General features: G+C 40.4%; 1 long non-coding RNA gene across 2 annotated transcripts in view; it reads left to right on the plus strand.

Annotated features, from left to right (window-relative positions):
• Window positions 1–495: 495 nt before the first annotated feature.
• LOC126087909 (uncharacterized) overlaps window positions 496–16,107 on the plus strand; it is a 29,915-nt gene continuing 14,303 nt past the window's right edge. Inside the window, exons 1-3 of one of the 2 annotated variants that reach the window (XR_007519900.1) lie at window positions 496–1,374; window positions 3,241–3,488; window positions 6,567–6,761. This is a non-coding gene — a long non-coding RNA (uncharacterized LOC126087909). The remainder of the gene's footprint in view (window positions 1,375–3,240; window positions 3,489–6,566; window positions 6,762–16,107) is intronic. The other variant, XR_007519899.1, reaches the window with a different exon arrangement.

Consider the following 16,107-nt stretch of genomic DNA (forward strand, 5'->3'; position numbering starts at 1 on the left):
TTTCACAATCATATGAGGCAATTGAAAATACCATGCCTTGGGTCAGGTGCACTTTAGTCCTCAAAGTGACTTCTTTGCTTTTTAACACTTTAAAGAGGTCTTTTGCACCAGATTTGCCCAATGCAATATGTTATTTGATTTCTTGACTGCTGCTTCCATGGGCCTTGATTGTGTAACCAAGTAAAATCAAATCTTTGACAACTTCAATCTTTTCTCCATTTATCATGACATTGCTTATTGGTCCAGTTGTGAGGGTTTAGTTTCCTAGAACCTTGAAATTTATCCATTGATTCCTAAATAAGAAACCCTGATATTGAGAATGAAATATATGGGAAAAAAATTAATATCTGCTTTTAAATAGCAGAATTATTGGAGAGGGGTAGTAAAATATGTAAGTGTATGCATAGTAAAAATATTAGAAGGCTATATAGAAAATGACAATGTGTTTCTTTCTAGAGGAAGTATAATGAATCGTTCTTACTTTCAGGTTTTCTAATTATCTTAGTAGAAATGTTTATGGTTACTTTTATAATCAGATAAAGCATTTTTTTTTTTTTTTAAAGAAAAGTAAACAAAATCTTAACTGCTTCAGACAGGATTTGGAGCAGTGGAGGGAAGTGGCAAGAACACAGATTTGGACTCAGCGGTACTGGTTGCCTTAGTACTAGTCACTCTGGCCACGTATCTACCTTTGCCCTTCCTATAGTCTGCTCTCAAAACTGAGGCCAGGAGGATTATGCTAGAACATAAGTCAGAGTATGTTCCTCTGCTCAGAACTCTGCTATAGTTTCCCATCTGATTGAGGGTAAGAGCCAAGTTCTTGCAATTGTCCAGAGATGTCACTGGGGTTGGTGTCACGATGAGTTACAAGAGGGTTTGTTTTCTGTTCACAGAGAAGCAGAAATCCAGTGCAATGTCTGGCCATCACTGAACCGTGAGTGGAGTATACAATGGGGAGATAGTAAGCCGTGATGTTTTGCTGTTTGTTTCATGAGCATGAAAAAGCCTGTACGTTACTAATCAGGGCCATTCGTGATCTGCTGTGTGATGGAGAGTTTTTGTGAGTTTATGTGGATGCAGAAACACCATAAAGTAATGTTATTATACCTATATCCTACTGCAACTGTGGTTTGACATTGCACATTTATAGTAATATATATTGTGCCTGGCTTTGAAAATCAACATTGTTTTCTCTTTTTATACTCATTCCTCCCAGGCATAGGTTACCAGCAGTATGACATTGCACAACCTTGACAGTTGGACTACACAGGGAACTTGTTTCGCAACAAGTGCTTGGGCCCACTAGTTGAAAAATGTCTGCCTATTCTCTCTGGTGATCGGGTGGGCACGACAATTTACAAATGGACGTATAGCGTGAGACTTGTTAATTATTTATTTGCCTACAATATTCACCAGATGATTTTAAGTACTAACAAAAGGGAGTAAAAATACCTCAAGCCACCAAAAAAAAAAAAAAAAAAAGTCACTCTTGGTTTCACCCTCCCCATGGACCTCCTCCCATACCAGGCCACACAGAATCCTTAGTAATGTTTTTTGTACTAACGTTACTCGTAAATCATAATTCCCATATATCACTCCTTCTTTTCCTTTAATTACTACTTCGTTCTCAAAAAAGTTAATGATATAGCTTCACGAGTACTAACTACCAGAATGTGGTGGCTAAGGCACCAGAGATCTTGATAAAATCAGCGACTATAAAAACAGCAGCCTCAAGGAAAACAGCAGTGCCTGCTTGTAGTGCTTGCAGACAGAACCACGGGATTCAAGGGGTCATTGTAATTGGGTAATAATGACAGCTCTGACTGGAGCGCGTTAGAAGGTTCATCAAGTAAATTTGCATAGAGTTGTAGCCTTGTAGGTATGTTGATACACGTAAGCTGGGCTTATGAAAAATGTTTTTGTTGTTATCACTAACTACAGGATTATTTTTATAAAAAAAAACCAATAAATTTCTGCTGAAACACTGCACAAAAATTTTATAGACAGTCATTTTGGTGTCACCTGCTCTGACAGTGTCACCGGTGTGGTCTGCACCCCTGCGTCCCCTGGTGATGCCACTGCAACAGCCTATAAGGCTCCACATGACCTGGCCCCTGGTACGCCTCCAACCTTGTCTCCTCCAACTCTCCCTCCAGCTCATTCTGTTCCTCTGTTTCTTAAACTCCCTCCCTTCCTTCAACAACAACAACAAAAAAAAACCCAACCCCCTTGCTGTCAAGTCAATTCCAACTCATAGTGAACCCATAGAGTTTCCAAGGCAATAAACCTCTACGGAAGCAGACTGCCACATCTTTCTCCCCAGGACCAGCTAATGGTTTCCAACTGCCCACCTTTCGGGGAGCAGCAGTCCACTGCTTTAACCACCACACCATCAGGGTTCTCAGTGGGGCCCACTTTGTTTTAAATTGCATCCTCTCTCCCCCCACACCAGTATTACTCTCAATGCCCCTTACCCTACTCATTTTTCCCCTAAAAGACGTATCACTTTCTGTCACACTATGTAAATTACATTTTTATGTTCTTGTTTAATGTCTGTTTCTCCTCACCTGAATGTAAGCTCTATGAAAGCGGGGGGGTTTGTCTTCTTTTTGTGTGTGTGGTTTGCTTAATCTCAAGCATCCAGAACAGAGCCTGGTTCCACACACTTATTAAAGGGAGGATGGGAAGGAGGGAGGGAGAGAGGGAAGAAAGACTTGAAATGGTCAAGCAGAGACTGAATGGTTCTCTCATAGAAGGAATTCCTGCAAGGGAGGAGAGGTTCGGCTTGGGTAACTTCAAGGTCCATTGCAAATCAAAGTTTCAACAGTGATAAGACTCTTCCTTCTGCTACCATAACCCAGATTTTTCCTTACTTCGATTTATTACTTGCCAAGTGTCCTAGACAGGAAACATTTGGATGTAAGAAAGAGAACTCACTCAGGTTATGTTGAATAAAAAGGGAAGTTTTTATTCAGCTCATGGAATCTGTTGGACTCCAAGGGCAGAACTCCAGCTGGGCCCCTTGAGAGACTGAAACCAGGATGACCTCTCTGCTTTTCTGGTGCTAGTGAGCACTCATTTCTTTCTTGCAGCAGACATTTCTATCTCCCTGCTAGAGAGCTACAAGACCACCCAGCTCCAAGAGCCATCGCTAACAACATAGCGTGTCTGTTCCAATTCCAAATTCTGTTAGAGTGGATCTGACTGGCTTAGCACAGTTTATCAATTGTTTTTCCATAGGTCAAGTGGTACCCTCAGCTGTCACCATAGACAACAGCATCAGAGAATGTAACCATGACTGAAGAATCCACCCTGGTGGGCTTGGAGAGGGAGATGCTTCTCGAAGAAACACACGGGCTGAAAAGGCAAATTGACTAGTAAGCCAAGGCACTGCACCGCTGGAATCTAACTGCATCAACATTCTAAACAATCTAATTTCATTTCTCAAACAATTTCATATCTGGATGATGTTGCTCATTTCTTTGAAGGTAAAATAAGCACTTCTATCACTTATAAAATTAATAAAGAGCTTTCTCAGGGACTTCTGAGGAAATTTTCTACCACCTGGAAAACACAGGAAGAGGATTCGTCTCCCAGAATACAAGTAGCAGAGACTACCCTGAAACAGATATCAAAACGTGACGTAATATTCTGTACTATGATCATGGATGTATGTATAATTGTTTTTTATTTTATTATAAATAATCTTTCTTATTGAAATACAACACGCATACAGAAATGTGTTCCAATCATTTGTTCAGCTGGATGGATTTCCAAAATAAGCAAAAAATAAGCATTTCCATTTTTTTTATGTAGAATGATTTCAGAATTATTAACTCATGTCTTTGTGAGTAAAAATCTTTACCAACTAGAGTGCAGTGCCTACATATAATTTCTTTTGCCTTTACTCTTATAGTCTTTACTCATTTCCAAAGTTAATTGGATCAGCACCTCTTTTCCCCCAACTTCACTAACGAGTCTTGGTCCTATATTTGTAATACAGTTTAATTCTTTTTTCACCAAGTGCATTTCATCCTGAGATTCTCTGACCTCCTAGTTGATTTTTCTAATTTGCATGCAATTAAATTTCTTTCTTTGCGCTGTCACGTCTCCACAACTCATGGTGACCCCACGTGCATCAGAGTAAAACCTGTTCCATAGGGTTTTCAGTGGCTGATTTTTCTAAAATAGATTGCTAGGGCTTTCTTCCAAGGCACTTCTGGGTGGACTCGAACCTCCAACCTTCTGGTTAGCGGCTAAATACCTTAACTGTTTGTACCACCCAGTGGCTAAAGTAAAAAAAAGACAAAAAAAAAAGCTGACAGTACCAAATGTTGGCATAGATGCACAGCAACAGAACTCTCATTCGTTGCTGGTGGAAATGTATCAGTTGAACTGTGCTCCATAGGGTTTTCAATGTCTGATATTCTGAAAGTAGATTGACAGGCCTTTCTTCCAAGGCATGTGTCTTAGGCTAGGTTCTCTAGAGAAGTGAAACCAGCAAAGCGTCTATATATATATGTATATATATATATATATAAAGAGAGAGAGATTTATCTCAAGGAAATTGTTCACACAGTTGTAGAGGCTGGCAAGACCCAAGTCCGTGGGTCAGGCATCAGGCTGGAGGCTTCCTCCGACTCATGTAACTGCAGGGGCTGATGAATCCAAGATCGGCAGGTAAGACAGCAGGCTGCTGGTTCACAGGCTGTGGAAGCCGACAAATCCCAAGATTGGTAGGCAATATGGCAGGCCACTGGCCCAAGTCCCAAGAACTGGAGGTTAGATGATGATGAGCCAGATGCAGGATCCAGGGCAAGCAAAAGCCAGCGAGCTTTACCAGAACATTCATATGTATTGGAAGCAGGACACACCCCTGAGGAAAATTCCTTTCCAACTGATTGACTCATCACATCAGATTACATCATGGAGGTTATTACATTATATCACAAAATAGAGTATAACTACATCATTACATAACTGCCAAACTACATTGTTACATAACTGTCAAAGTGCATCATTACATAACTGCCAAAGTACACCATTACATAACTGCCAAACCACTGAGAATCACGGTCCAGCCAAGTTGACATACAACCTTAACCATCACAGCGTGTCTGGGTGGACTCAAACTTCCAACCTTTTGGTTAGCATCCAAGCATGTTAACTGTTTACACCACCCAGGGATTCGACATATGTACACACCATGAAATCATCGCCACAAACATGTCCCTAAAGATCAGAGTGTCTCCTTCTGGACAGTATCTGAGAGACATTTACACCTTCTGGCTTCTCCTACTCTCCATGTGGATCATTCTGCTTTCACTAGTATTAATCTCCCTTCAGGTTGAGGTGCAATGCAATTAATTAGAGTTCAGTTGGATAAATATATACTCCTTCCTAGTCTTGCCTTTCAGAGGGTACATTCACTAAGTCATCTTGACTGAACACTATAGTTTCTCAAAACCTTTCATTCATACATTACTGTTGAGTTACATCTACAGATGCCTAGTCTTAACCATTACTGTGGTCAGAGAGTTTTCACATTGTAGAACTGCTTGAGCTAGGCCTTAAAGGGTGGCATGAGCTTTCCATAGGCAGAAATAGGGAGCTGAGGGCACACTAAGTAAAAACAAAGGCTCAAACACAAGAAATTAAACTTGTGGAAAATGGTGAGTAGACCAGCTTGGCTGGAGCAGAGCCCTATCCTATGGGTGTAAGTCATTTACGAGGTAAGCCTGGGGAGGTCACAAAATTCTCATCCCAGGACAGTGAAAGTGGAATTACAGAGAGCTGAGGCCAGGAAACCTGAGAAAGAAGGAGATGCCAGATCTAAATGGGCACCAGAATTGAAGGTGCAAGCCCGAGGAGGTGCCCACTGAGGATCCTGGCATTGTTTTGCTGCAATGGTGCTTTTCCAGCTCTTTGATCCTAGACTTCCAAATCCTCTTGGTTTAAAAAACATGATTTCCTGAACCCGATGTCTAACTGTGTTCATTGTAAAAGTTATTTTATATACATTTTAGATAATCGTTTAGTCACATATTTTACTATAGCTTTTCTTTATGACATTTTAAGTCGGGAGATCTCCTCATCGAGAACCTTGATGTATTTATCTGAAAATAGTCACACCTTTGAGTTCCTGACTAAGTGATTAATGATCTTTAGATTGTTAGCTGCTTGACAAAAAGCTGAAGCTGGCAATGAGCACAGAAAAAACCAAAAACTATAGTTATTATTACAATTGTCAGCTATTTTAATTTTTTTTTTGGGGGGGGTCAATAAAAAGGAAGTTAAGATGCTTAAAACTTGTATACTACTTGTGATTTCCAAAGATTGCATCATTTTCCAGTCAAGATTTTTTATCTTATTATTTCATACCTTGAGATTTTTTGTGCGGTTATTACACAAATATCTGCTATTTTGTAGTGAAGTATGAAACTATTGTGACTTGTTCATACTTTTTCAGGATTTCTTTTATAAAATTTTGCTAAAGTATTTTAAATTTATGGCCTTAAGTGTTCCAACAATGACTCTTCTCTTTTTTCTTTTAAACCTGCACTTAGATACCTGAATAAAAAATGTTGAGAACGTGATGGAAGCTCATACAATGCCATTACCATAGATAGAGAAAACCCAATGAAGACACCTGGTCCACCTCTTCTGGTGCTTGTGGGAGAAATAGGAACTCTTGAGGTCTGCTTGTCACTGCAAAGAACTACATGATCTACCATGCATGACGAAGGCACAATCTAAATAAGGTAAGACAAGGCCCCTAGACACTCACTACCTCCTGTCCACAGAGTTCCCCATGGGCCTTCTCAGTACTAACATATTTCCTTCTATGGAACATGATTTATTCAGTTACCCATTTACTTTCCTTGTAAAAGACAAGGAGACACTAAGAGGAATTTTATAATATCCCTTCCATTGGAGCTTGTCATCTAGTGCAGTTGATCTCAAGGTTGTCAAAGTTCTAGAAGTGTAAAGATGTTGGGAAAGGGCCCATTTGTTCCTTGAATGATTTGTCTGTGAAGCGTCCATTACCCTAGTTCTTTTTGCATACAGATTGCCACTTAGGTGGGCTTCATTATTAAAGGATGTGCATGACCCATTTAGGTCCTGCAGATCTCTCTAATACTCCTGTATTATGCCTGAAGACCCAGGAATTATTCTGCTGCCTTCTCGTCAAACTGAGGTTAAGAGTGTTTGTGATATTCATGTCCTTATCTGCTCAGACAACCTCTTTGGGGTCTTGCTGTCTCCCTGGAGCTCTGTCTAGTAAATGTCGTGAAGGTGCCCATTGCTTTCAGTTCCCGTGCCTTTCAGCAGTCTTACGGCCTCCCTAGGATTCTGCCCCAGAGTTCTCTCTTTGGAATTCACTGATATCTGTGCTCAGCCCTTTTTCTCCACCATTCCTCTCTCCGCCACCACTCCCCTCTCCTCCACCCAGTCTGGGGAGTCTCGTTAGACTTTCCCTGCCTTGGGGTAGCTCTGGTGGTGGTTTGAACCCATCCAGCTGCTCAATGTGAGATAGACCTGGAGATCTGCTCCCATGAAGATTCCAGCCTAGAAAACCCTATGTGGCAGCTCTACCTTTTCACTATGAGTCGAAAATGGACTCATTGGCACCAAACGACCCTGCCTTTGATCTAATTTTTTCAATCATTCTAGATATTTAGGCTTGTGGGACACAAAAGCTGGAGTTTTTTTCCCCCTAGTTTCTTTCCCTGTGGCCGTGAGACCCGATTATGTGCTTAAATGAGGCAGGGAGAGTAGTAAAAAGGGGGGGGATCTAGAGAGAAAACAGGGGTTACTATTTGAGAAATCAAGTTTCCCATGACTGTAAAACAAGAAGAGCATGAACACTAAGTGTTAAATTACTGGTGCAGAATTTTGGTGCTACAGTAAAATCTGTGAAAGCCAGGAACTGTGTGAAGCAGAAACCTGTCAGAGAAGGAAAACTCAAACATTTTCCACTAAAACGAGCAATAGAAAAGTGGTAAGACTGCACCCGGTCAAAGGTGAAAAATTTTTGAGACCAGAAAAATGAGGCAGTCCCGTGGAGTTCCGGCTTTCAGAGGTTTCACTGTAGGAAGAAATTGGCGTTAGCTGTGGGAACAGAGCAGGCTCCACAGATTTGGAGGTAGAATTTGAACTGAGCTTTGAGTTTTTATTTGAACGGCTGGATACATTTTGGGCAGATAAAGGTTGGATATATTTTGAGTAGATAAAAGGTCAGACTCTTACATTTGAGGTAGAAAGAAGAAAGTTTTCAAAAGCTCGAGTACAGGAACATGAGATAGAGACCAATGATGAGGCTGGAAAGATTCTGGAGACTTTTGAATCCCAGGCAGATCCATCAGCCTTAACATGTGGAGCAATATTTCCTAAAGTGAGTTGTTGTTACCAGTTGCCATCAAGATGGCTCTGACTCAAGGCAAGCCCCTGTACGACAAAACTAAATGTCTCCTGGCCCTGGACCATCTTCAGAGTCCATTATTGTGGCCACTGTGTATTTTGAGTTCCTTCCAACCTAGGGGCTCATCCTCCAGAATTGTATCAGATAATGTTCTGTTGTGATCCATAGGGTTTTTATTGGCTGATTTTGGAAATTGATCACCAGGCTTTTTTCACAAGTTTGTCTTAGCCTGGAAGCTCTGCTGAAACCTGTCTACCACGGATAACCTTGCAGGTATTTGAAATATTGTTGGCATAGCTTCTAGTGTTATAGCAATCCGTATGCCACCATGGTATGACAAACTGACAGATAGGGGATGGTCAGATTTATCTGAATACGTGCGTACGTGCATACGTAAGAGTAGGCTAATGTGGTCATGTTTGTTAAAAAAAAATCCATGCATTCTTTCAAATGTTTCCTCAGTGCCTAGTGTACTCTGGGACCATGACCCCTGGGGTCACTCCAGTCTCAGTCAGACCGTGAAGTCTGGTCTTTTTACTAGAATTTGAGGTCTGCATCCCACTTTTCTCCTGCTCCATCGGGGATTCTCTGTTGTGTTACCTGTCAGAGCAATCATTTTGTGGTAGCCGGGCACCGTCTAGTTCTTTGGGTCTCAAGCTGATGGAGTCTCTGGCTTATCTGGCCCTTTCTGTCTCTTGGGCTTATATTTATCTGATTTTTTTAAAAATAATTTTTATTGTGCTTTAAGTGAAAGTTTACAAATCAAGTCAGTCTCTCACATATAAACTTATATACACCTTACTACATACTCCCATTTACTCTCCCCCTAATAAGTCAGCCCACTCCCTCCTTCCAGTCTCTCCTTTTGTGACCATTTTGCCAGTTTCTAACCCTCTCTACCCTCCCATCTCCCCTCCAGACAGGAGATGCCAACACAGCCTCAAGTGTCCACCTGATACAAGTAGCTCACTCCTCATTAGCATCTCCAACCCATTGTCCAGTCCGTTCCATGTCTAGTGAGTTTTCTTCAGGAATGGTTTCTATCCTGGGCCAACAGAAGGTTTGGGGACCATGACCGCCAGGATTCTTCTAGTCTCAGTCAGACCATTAAGTCTGGTCTTTTTATGAGAATTTGGGATCTGCATCCCACTGCTCTCCTGCTCCCTTAGGGATTCTCTGTTGTGCTCCCTGTCAGGGCAGTCATCGATTGTGGCCGGGCACCATCTAGTTCTTCTGGGCTCAGGATGATGTAGGTCTCTAGTTCATGTGGCCCTTTCTGTCTCTTGGGCTCATAATTATCTTGTGACCTTGGTGTTCTTCATTCTCCTTTGATCCAGGTGGGTTAAGACCAGTTGATGCATCTTAGATGGCTGCTTGTTAGCATTTAAGACCCCAGATGCCATACTTCAAAGTGGGATGCAGAATGTTTTCTTAATAGAATTTATTTTGCCAATTGACTTAGATGTTCCCTGAAACCATGGTCCCCAAATCCCCGCCCCTGCCTTTGAAGCATTCAGTTTATTCAGGAAACGTCTTTGCTTTGCTTTTGGTTTAGTCCAGTTGTGCTGACTTCTCCTGTATTGTCTGCTGTCTTTCCCTTCACCGAAAATAGTTCTTATCTACCGTCTAATTAGTGAAAACCCCTCTCTCTCCCTACCTCCCCACTCTCATAACCATCAAAGAATATTTTCTTCTCTGTTTCAACTATTTTTTGAGTTCTTATAATAGTGGTCTCATACAGTATTTGTCCTTTTGCAACTAATTTCACTCAGCATAATGCCTTCCAGATTCCTCCATGTTATGAAATATTTCACGGATTCCTCACTGTTCTTTATCCATGCACAGTATTTCATTGTGTGAATATACCATAATTTATTTATCCATTCATCTGTTGATGGGCACCTTCGTTGATTCCATCTTTTTGCTATTGTAAACAGTGCTGAAATGAACATGGGTGTGCATATATTCTGTTCAGGTAAAGGCTCCTATTTCTCTAGGATATATTCCAAGGAGTGGGATTGCTGGATTATATGGTAGTTCTATTTCTAGTTTTTTAAGGAAGTGCCAAATTGATTTCCAAAGTAGTTGTACCATTTTACATTCCCACCAGCAGTGTATAAGCGTTCCAGTCTCTTCACAGCCTCACCAACATTTATTCTTTTGTGTTTTTTGGATTAATGCCAGCCTTGTTGGAGTGAGATGGAATCTCATTGTAGTTTTGATTTCTCTAATGGCTAATGATCATGAACATTTCCTAATGTCTGTTAGCTACCTGAATGTCTTCTTTAGTGAAGTACCTGTTCATATCCTTTGCCCATCTTTTAATTGGGTTATTTGTCTTTTTGTAGTTTAGTTTTTGAACTGTCATGCAGATTTTAGATATCAGACACTAATTGGAAATGTTGTAGCTAAAAACTTTTTCCCAGTCTGTAGGTAATTTTTTTACTCTTTTATTGAAGTCTTTGGATGAGCATGGGTGTTTGAATTTTAGGAGCTACCAGTATTTTTTTTTACCAGTTATCTAGTTTCTTTTCTGCGTTTTTAGTAATGTTTTGTATACTGTTTATGCCATGAGTTAGGGTTCCTAGCATTGTCCCTGTTCTTTCTTCCATGATCTTTATCGTTTTAGATTTTATATGTAGCTCTTTGATCCATTTTGAGTTTGTTTTTGTGTATGGTGTGAGGGATGGGTCTTGTTTCTTTTTTTTTTTTTGCAGATGGATATCCAGTTATGCCAGCACCATTTGTCAAAAAGACTGTCTTTTCCCCATTTAACTGACTTTCGGCCTTTGTCAAATATCAGCTGCTCATATGTGGATGGATTTATGTCTGGATTCTCAATTCTGTTCCATTGGTCTATGTATCTGTTGTACCAGTACCAGGATGTTTTGACTACTTCGGCAGTATAGTATGTTTTAAAATCAGGTAGAGTAAGCCATCCCACTTTGCTCTTCTTTTTCAGTAATGCTTTACTTATCCGGGGCCTCTTTACCTTCCATATGAAGTTGGTGATTTATTTCTCCCTTTCATTAAAAAATGTCATTGGAATTTGGATCAGAATTGCATTTTATCTATAGATGGCTTTTGGTAGAACAGGCATTTTTACAATGTTAAGTCTTCCTATCCATGAGCAAGGTATGTTTTTCCACTTATGTAGGTCTGTTTTGATTTCTTGCAGTAGTGTCTTGTAGTTTCCTTTGTATAGGTCTTTAATGTCTCTGGTAAGATTTATTCCTAAGTATTTTATCTTCGTGGGGGCTACTGTAACTGGTATTGACTTGATGATTTCCTCTTCGATGTTCTTTTTGTTGGTGGTGTAGAGGAATCCAACTGATTTTTGTATGTTTATCTTGTATCCCGATACTCTGCTCAACTCTTCTATTAATTTCAGTAGTTTTCTGGAGGATTCTTTAGGGTTTTCTGTGTATAAGAGCATGTCATCTGCAAATAGAGATAATTTTACTTCTTCCTTACTAATCTGGATGCCCTTTATTTCTTTATCTAGCCTAATTGCTCTGGCTAGGACCTCCAGCACAATGTTGAATAAGAGTGGTGATAAAGGGCCATGCTTGTCTGGTTCCAGATCTCAAGGGGAATGCTTTCATACTCTCTCCATTTAGGATGATGTTGGCTGTTGGCTTTGTATATATGTCCTTTATCATGTTGAGGAATTTTCCTTCAATTCCTATTTTGGTGAGAGTTTTTATCATGAATGGGTGTTGGACTTTGTCAAATGCCTTTTCTGCATCAATTGATAAGATCATGTGGTTCTTGTCTTTTATTTATATGATGGATTACATTAGTTGTTTTTCTAATGTTGAACCACCCCTGCGTACCTGGTATGAATCCCACTTGGTCATGGTGAATTATTTTTTTGATATGTTGTTGAATTCTATTGGCTAGAATTTTGTTGAGGATCTTTGCATCTAAGTTCCTAAGGGTATAGGTCTATAATTTTCTTTTTTTGTGATGTCTTTACCTGGTTTTGGTATGAGGGATATGGTGGCTTCATAGAATGAGTTTGGGAGTATTCCGTCCTTTTCTATGTTCTGAAATGCTTTTAGTAGTAGTGGTGTTAACTCTTCTACGAAACTTTGGTAGAACTCTACAGTGTAGAGTTTTTGTTGTTGCTGGGAGTCTTTTCTTTTTTTTTTTTTATTGTGCTTTAAGGGAAAGTTTACAAATCAAGTCAGTCTCTCATACAAAAATTTATATACACCTTGCTGTATACTCCTTCTTTTCTTTCCTGTCTTTTCAATGACCTCTTGCTTTCTTCATGTATGATGTCTTTGATGTCATTCCACAACTCTTCTGGTCTTCGGTCACCAGTGTTCAATGTGTCAGATCTATTCTTCAGATGGTCTCTAATTCAGGTGGGATATACTCAAGGTCATATTTTGGCTCTTGTGGACTTGCTCTGCTTTTCTTCAGTTTCAGCTTGAACTTGCATATGAGCAATTGATGGTCTGTTCCACAGTCGGCCCCTGGCCTTGTTCTGACATGATATTGAGCTGTTCCATCATCTCTTTCCACAGATGTAGTCAATTTGATTTCTGTGTGTTCCATCTGGTGAGGTCCGTGTGTATAGTTGCCATTTATTTTGGTGAAAGAAGGTATTTGCAATGGAGATATCACTGGTCTTGCAAAACTCTATCATTCGGTCTCTTCCATTGTTTCTATCACCAAGGCCATATTTTCCAACTACTGATCCTTCTTCTTTGTTTCCAACTTTTTCATTCTAATCACCAGTAATTACCTATACATCTTGATTGCATGTTTGATCAATTTCAGGCTGCAGCAGCTGATAAAAATCTTCTATTTCTTCATCTTTAGCCCTGTGGTTGGTGCATAAATTTGAATAATAGTCGTATTAACTGGTCTTCCTTGTAGGCGTATGGATATTATCCTATCACTGACAGCGTTGTACTTCAGGATAGAGCTTGAAATGCTCTTTTTGTCGATGAATGCAACTCCATTCCTCTTCAAGTTGTCATTCCCAGCATAGTAGATTATATAATTGTCCCGTTCAAAATGGCCAATACCAGTCCATTTCAGTTCACTAATGCCTAGGACATCAATGTTTATGTGTTCCATTTCATTTTTGACAATTTCTAATTTTCCTAGATTCATACTTCCTACATTCCAGGTTCCGATTATTAATGGATGTTTGCAGCTGTTTCTTCTCATTTTGAGTCATGCCACATCAGCAAATGAAGATCCCAAAAGCTTTACTCCACCCACGTCATTAAGGTCGACTCTACTTTGAGGAGGCATCTCTTCCCCAGTCATCTTTTGAGTGCCTTCCAACCTGGGGGGCTCATCTTCCAGCACTATATCAGACAATGTTCTGCTGCTATTCATAAGGTTTTCACTGGCTAATGCTTTTCTGAATTAGATTGCTGGGTCCTTCTTCCTTGTCTGTTTTAGTCTGGAAGCTCAGCTGAAACCTGTCCTCCATGGATAACCCTCCTGGTATCTGAATACCGGTGGCATAGCTTCCAGCATCACAGCGACATGCAAGCCTCCATAATACGTCAAACTGACAGACACGTCAAGCAGCTAAAGCAAAAGGAAGAATTGATGAAGTAAAAGAACTGAACAGAAGATTTCAAAGGGCGGCTCAAGAAGACAAAGTAAAGTATTATAATGTCATGTTCAAAGAGCTGGAAATGGAAAACCAAAAGGGAAGAATGTGCTCGGTGTTTCTCAAGCTGAAAGAACTGAAGAAAAAATTCAAGCCTCGAGTTGTAGTGAAGGATTCTATGGGAACATGTTAAATGACACAGGAAGCATCAAAACACCAGAACACTTAACTGTGTTCATGAGGAAACTTTACATAGATTAAGAGGCAGTTGTTCAGGCAGAACAAGGGGATACTGATTGGTTTAAAGTCAGGAAAGTTGTGCACTAGGGTTGCATTCTTTTACCATACCTATTCAATCTGTATGCTGAGCAAATAATACCAGAAGCTGGACTATATGAAGAACGGGGCATCAGGATTGGAGGAAGACTCATTAACAACCTGCGTTATGCAGATGACACAACCTTGCTTGCTGAAAGTGAAAAGGACTTAAAGCACTTACTAATGAAGATCAAATACCACAGCCTTCAGTATGGATTGCACCTCAACATAAAGAAAACAAAAATCCTCCCAACTGGACCAATGAGCAATATCACGATAAATGGAGAAAAGACTGAAGTTGTCAAGGATTTCATTTTACTTGGATCCACAATCAATAGCCATGGAAGCAGCAGTCAAGAAATCAAAAGATGCATTGCATTGGGTAAATCTGCTGCAAAGGACCTCTTTGAAGTGTTGAAGAGGAAAGATGTCACCTTGAAGACTAAGGTGTACCTGACCCAAGGTATGGTATTTTCAATCACATCATATGCATGTGAAAACTGGACAATGAATAAAGAAGACTGAAGAAGAATTGATGCCTTTGAATTGTGGTGTTGGTGAAGAATATTGAATATACCATGGACTGCCAGAAGAATGAACAAATCTGTCTTGGAAGAGGCACAACTAGAATGGTCCTTAGAAGCAAGGATGGCGAGACTGTGTCTTATGTATTTTGGATATGTTGTCAGGGGGGATCAGTCTCCAGAGAAGGGCGTCATGCTTGGCAAAGTACAGGGTCAGTGGAAAAGAGGAAGTCCCTCAACGAGGTGGATTGACACAGTGGCTGCAACAATGGGCTCAAGCATAACAACGATTGTAAGGATGGTGCACGACCAGGCAGTGTTTCTTTCTGTTGTGCATAGGGTTGCTATGAGTCAGAACCGACTTGACGGCACCTAACAACAACAACAACATATAGTCCTAATTGCTCTCCCCTGATGAGACAGCCCGCTTCTTCCCTCCACTCTCTTTCCGTGTCCATTCTGCCAGCTTCTGACCCCCTCTGCACTCTCATCTCCCCTCCAGACATGAGATGCCAACACAGTCTCAAATGTCTACTTGATCCAAGAAGCTCACTCCTCACCACCATCTTTTTCCATCCCATTGTCAAGTCTAATCCCTGTCTGAAGAGTTGGCTTTAGGAATGGTTCCTGTCTTGGGCTAACAGAAGGTCTGGGGGCCATGACCACCAGGGTCCTTCTAGTCTCAGTCAGACCATTAAGTCTGGTCTTATTAGGAGAATTTGGGGTCTGCATCCCACTGCTCTCCTGCTCCCTCAGGGGTTCTCTGTTGCATTCCCTGTCAGGGCAGTCATCAGTTGTAGCCGGGCACAATCTAGTTCTTCTGGTTTCAGGCTGATGTAGTCTCTTGTTTATGTGGCCCTTTCTGTAGTTGGGAGTTTTTAAATTACCTTTTCAATCTCTTCTTTTGTTAATGGGTTTATTTAGTTGTTCTCCCTGTTTGTGTTAGTTTAGGTAGGTAGTATGTTTCTAGAAATTCATCCATTTCTTCTAGATTTTCAAATTTGTTAGAGTATAATTTTTTGTAGTAATCTGATATAATTTTTTTAATTTCAGTTGGGTCTGTTGTGATATCGCCCACCTGATTTCTTGTTTGGGTTATTTGCTTCCTGTCCTGTTTTTCTTTTGTCAGTTCAGCCCATGGTTTATCAATTTTGTTAATTTTTTCGAAGAACCAGCTTTTGGTCTTGTTAACTCTTTCAATTGTTTTTCTGTTCTCTATTTCCTTTAATTCTGCTCTAATTTTTATTATTTGCTTTCTT

The sequence above is a fragment of the Elephas maximus genome, chromosome 13 (genome assembly GCF_024166365.1).
Source record: "Elephas maximus indicus isolate mEleMax1 chromosome 13, mEleMax1 primary haplotype, whole genome shotgun sequence".
NCBI classification, from domain to species: domain Eukaryota; kingdom Metazoa; phylum Chordata; class Mammalia; order Proboscidea; family Elephantidae; genus Elephas; species Elephas maximus.